Raw genomic sequence first — 4656 nt, forward strand, 5'->3', positions numbered from 1 at the left:
GCCGGGACCGTCCCGCGGGAGCGCCGCGCTGCCCGCCTCGCCCGAGCACAGCATCCCTGCCGGCGTCCCCAGGGATGAGGGGACAGCTCAGAAGCTGGGCGGAGGACACAAATGAGAAATGAGGATTTTCTGGAACAAAATACATGCGTGGGGTTTTAACTTATGTGGGTTTTTTTTGTTGAGGTTTGAGCTTTTTTTTTCTTCCCCCACAGCTAAAAAGTCAGCGTTCAACTAGCTTGCTATGAATTTTTATCATTATGCTCTTGTGTTTTTAGGTTTTTAACATAATTCAAACTTTAGCCACCTTAAAAGCCACGCTGTTAAATGTTCCACAGTTAACAGAGTTGTGTATGAAGCCCCTTCGTCCCACTTTGCTTCTTACCCTAGAATCTGACCACCTATCATCCCAGTCCAACCAAGGCAGGTTTTGTTGTTTTGTTTTGTTTTTTTCTGGAGCACTCCCCACAGCAGAAGAAGGAAGAGTTCAATTGTGGCAAAAAGCGATCAGCCCCAGACAAAGCAAACTGCTTTCTAAAAATATCAGAGAAAAAAAAGAAAAAAGGGCTGGGAGAAGCCTTTGCAATAATCACATGGTGAGGAGGGTGTTCCAGACCAGGGGCAGCAGAGACAGTCAAGTTTGTGAGGATGGCATAAGGCTCCTGGCTAGGCAAGCAAAAGTTTCACCTGGCTCTGTTCAGGGGAGTAAGACAAAAGAATGGAAGTTCTTTAGAGCTTTAGCAGGTCTTATCTTATAGGTCTTGTCTCCTTAAATAAATCATAAGAAACCAGTGTAAGTTTCTTGAGAGTCATGCTGCAAACCAGAGAGTGGGCTTTGTGTCAAAACCACTCAGTTCAGAAACCTCCCAGTGGCCATAAGCACGGCAAGCTTCAGCCTTGACAGGGGAAGGGACAAACTTGTCCCTGCTGAGGAAAGGTTTTTAGCAAGTCAGCAGCTTTGGTTTGGGGGTTGTGCGTGGTGGAAGATGGGAGGCAGGTGTGTCTGGGCTGCAGGAATTAGATAAAGGCCAGTGCTTTACCTGTGCTGGGACTTGGCTTTCCTGGCCTTGCTCCTGTCTGAGTGGGTGTTTGCCAGGTCTTGCTTCTTTTTCTTGGAAAGAGCTGGTTTGGGCTGTAGTTTGTAAATGCTGCTGGAGCCTCCTGTTGGGGTGCTTCTGCTCAAGGTCTATCAGGGCAGCCAGGTGGTTAAAAGCCTCTGATCTCTGCATTACATACTGAGGTGCAGAGAGCCTGCAGAAGAACTTGAGCTTCAGACACCTGTACCTTATTGAGCTGCAGAGAGTGTGAAAGGTGCATTCAGTCGGGCTCCTGCTGCGTGCCTTGGTTTTCAGTCTGCCTGGCAGAGAAGATGGATGTGGCCTGGGTGCCTCTGGGTCAGCAGCCTTGCTTTTGCCTTTTGAGTACTCTGCAGCTGACTCTCAGGACAGCAAGAAGGGCACCATATGGCACAGTGCATTATGGTAATTAACCTTAAAGTGACGAATGCTCAGGCCACGATTTTGCTGTCTGTCAAAGTGAACCTAGGGGTTTGGCAGGTGCAGGCTGGGGAATGGTTAGATGGACCATGGGGCTTAGATGGTGTCTGAGAGGAAGCACTACATCAAAGATGATACCTAACTCCAAGATAATTAAGAAGTTGGCCCATTGTGAAGAATGCCAGTGAACGATGCAGTGCTGGTATCCAAGCAAACAAGGGCAATCCAAGGACCAAAGTCAGAGCCCAGATTAATATCTTTTATGATTCTTAACAAGGCTTGGTTCACTACGGTGTCTTGATTAAAAGAAGAGAGATGGCCAAGTGTTTTGGCTGCACTCAGAGCTGCAGAGGCTTGAGACATTAGTGCTCAATTGGCTAGCAAGGACAGGGTAGGATTTTCGCTGTATTAAAGTTAATGCTCACATTTATTTAGGTAATTGTTTGGATTTTTCCTAGACTGTCTAAAGCCTTTAGCTATTAGGATGCTAAATCAGAATGGAATTGATCAGAGGGAGAGAAAGAAGCTGATTTTGAGGCACGTTAGATTATTATATTTGCAGAATAAGTAAGCTTGGAGAAAAAGAGCAAGGACAGAGTACGTGTTTAAGCAAGAGGGACAGTTGCAAACTCCCAAGTTGAAAATGTAATTTAGGTTCCTCTAGGTTTCTCCACATTATGAACACTTCTTAATTTGACAGTGCTGCTTTCTGAGGAGAGGTGTGGAAATGGGGTGCTGCTTGTGCTTCCAGCAGAGGAGCAGAGTAGATGCTGTGCTTAGGTCCCAAGTGATCACATTGATTTCTTTTTGTGCGAGGGCTTTTGGAAGTCAGGCTTAAATCTAGAAGACTGTGCCTTACTACCTCATCTGAAAAAATAAAAGAAATTACATAGACTGGCTTGTACATGGGTCAGAAGTAAGTGATTTGATCTGGCATTGTTAACCAGGTTTAAAAGCAAACAACCAAAAAGTCTTGTAAGACTGACAATCCAGGAAGTATAAAACTCATGCAAGGTAAAGCCAAACCCAGATGACCTCAGTGGTACTTCCAGCTGTGGAGATCTGTCCTGTGTTGCTCTGACAGTGAAAGCTATTGCCATTTATCATGGCAGTTCTGCCAGTAAAGGCAGAATCTGCTCAGGAAAAGGCCTGTATGTTTCCACTGAGATTTTGCTGAGGTAAACATTTCCATATCAGATATGAAGAAAGCATTATTTATTTTTAAAAGAATAACATGTATCTGGTGTAGAGAAGTAGCTTGATACCTTAAAACCCAGATGTTTTGCAAAGAGGGTCATAGAAATTGTACTTCTGAGATATTTTTCTCTGTTGCATCCCCCAGCAGTACCAATGGGCATCAAGTGACATGGCAGATTGCTGAGGCAGATGAGGTAAAACTGACACGTAGAGTTAATAGCATTTGACATGAATCTCTTAATGATATCTTCCCAAGGAATGAGCAGACTGATAAATGGCTCAGCCAGAAAGCAAGAAACTGGTCTCTTGAGTTCTTAATGTTCTTATGGAAATCTCTGAAGTGCATTTTAACTGGAGCAACAGATTTCTTAATGTGCTCAGTCATGCAGGAGCAAACATTTACTTGCCCATGCCTTGCAAAAAGATGGTCTTCTCATATCTGAAAGGCTGACACATCTTAGTATTGCAGAAGGAGCTCTGCTGCACGGGTTAGTTTTAGAGCAACTGGTGCTAAACCAGTAGGATGAGGTGTGGTACACTGATGGCCTGACATGTCAAACTTCTCATGTAAATTAGCAGGCTTCTAGTTTGGGTTCAAAGCCAAGATTTCAACACATCAGTCAAATAGACCTTGTTATGTTTGCAGAAGAGGAGAACTGAGCGTTCTCAGCTTCCTGCAGTGTTAAGATTGCCTGGGGTGGTGTGTTTCGCTTCTGGAAGGTAATTGGGCTTGAGTTCTCCACGCATAGTGAGTTTTTATTTATTATTTAGGTTCTTTCTGTTGTTACCTAGCTAGTGCTAAGTGTTTCACAGCAGAAGACAGCAGCTCAGCTTCCAGGCTAGCTCAGTGTTTTGAGGGTTAGGGTTTGTTCTACTGCTAAGCTGAATCAGTTGAATTCTTACATTCTTCACACATCTCCATTTGCTTGTTTGTATCTGCCATGCTACAAAGCTTCACTGAGTTGTTTTGTGTGGAGGATTTTGAACAACTTGACTGAGAACTTTGATATTACTGTATGTTTTATACTGTTATTTAGCTATTTCCCCTTTAGTGTGTAATACAGATCATGATGAGATGTGCCACAGAAGTTTTCATTTCAATTGTGTACAGTTACACTCCGTTATGAAGCAGTTGCTTTGCTGAAAATATCATTATTTCTTCTGCTTTTTGCAGGACCCTGCGGGAATATTTGAACTGGTGCAGGTTGTTGGGAATGGGACATATGGACAAGTCTATAAGGTTTGGATGCCTCTTTAATTTATGATGCTGCTCTAGATAAAGCTGTTTTTCCTAAAGGAGAAATGAACACCACTGAAGAAGATGGACAGTATTGTTCCAGTAACAGCCTGGTTTGTCTTGCTGTCTTTTCTGTGTAATTCAGGATGGTGTCACCTGTGAAACTCTGTGCCCCTTCCTTCTGTCCTGTTTTCATGTCTCTTGGCCACCACAGGTCAGATAGGTGTGTTGGCTTTTGTACTGACCTCCCTCTGCCCTGTTTTTCGTGTCCTGTGGTTATTTTCTCTTTTTCAAAACCATTTAATAAGTGGCCAGCACAAATTAACATCAGTAGTGGCTAAATTTGGCCTGGGTTGAGCAGAGAGCTCAGCCTAGACTAAACCAGCAGTGCTCTTCAAGATGTGGATGTCAATTAACCCTGCTCTGCAGGCAGGCCATGAAGCTTTTGATTTCTATTATCACTGTTGCTGTTACGATATCAGAGCAGAACTACTAGTCAAGAAACTACAGAAATTAAACATTGTCTGCCCTAATAGGCTGTGTAATCTACTTGGAGCACACCTTGAGTTCGTTAGAACTAGCCTAGAAAAGTGTCCTTTCATTATGAAGCCTTTTTTAAGAATGATCTGAGAAGATCGAAGACTTCGCAAAACAGGGAACTGAGTCTGTGGTGTTCCCATTTGGAGAAGGAAGATGGAGGGAGGGAAGCCCATGCTGCTGAACCCTTGG

The 4656-nt window shown here is 43.8% G+C and overlaps 1 protein-coding gene across 1 annotated transcript in view; it reads left to right on the plus strand.

Moving 5' to 3' along the window:
- Positions 1-3870: 3870 nt before the first annotated feature.
- The window catches only part of LOC103773496 (mitogen-activated protein kinase kinase kinase kinase 4-like), a 92200-nt gene continuing 91414 nt past the window's right edge, over positions 3871-4656 (plus strand). Inside the window, exon 1 of the mRNA XM_008940866.1 lies at positions 3871-3930. The gene's annotated coding sequence lies outside the window, so the exon portion shown is untranslated. The remainder of the gene's footprint in view (positions 3931-4656) is intronic.

Source organism: Merops nubicus, unplaced genomic scaffold, assembly GCF_000691845.1.
Source record: "Merops nubicus isolate BGI_N331 unplaced genomic scaffold, ASM69184v1 scaffold10465, whole genome shotgun sequence".
Lineage (NCBI taxonomy): Eukaryota > Metazoa > Chordata > Aves > Coraciiformes > Meropidae > Merops > Merops nubicus.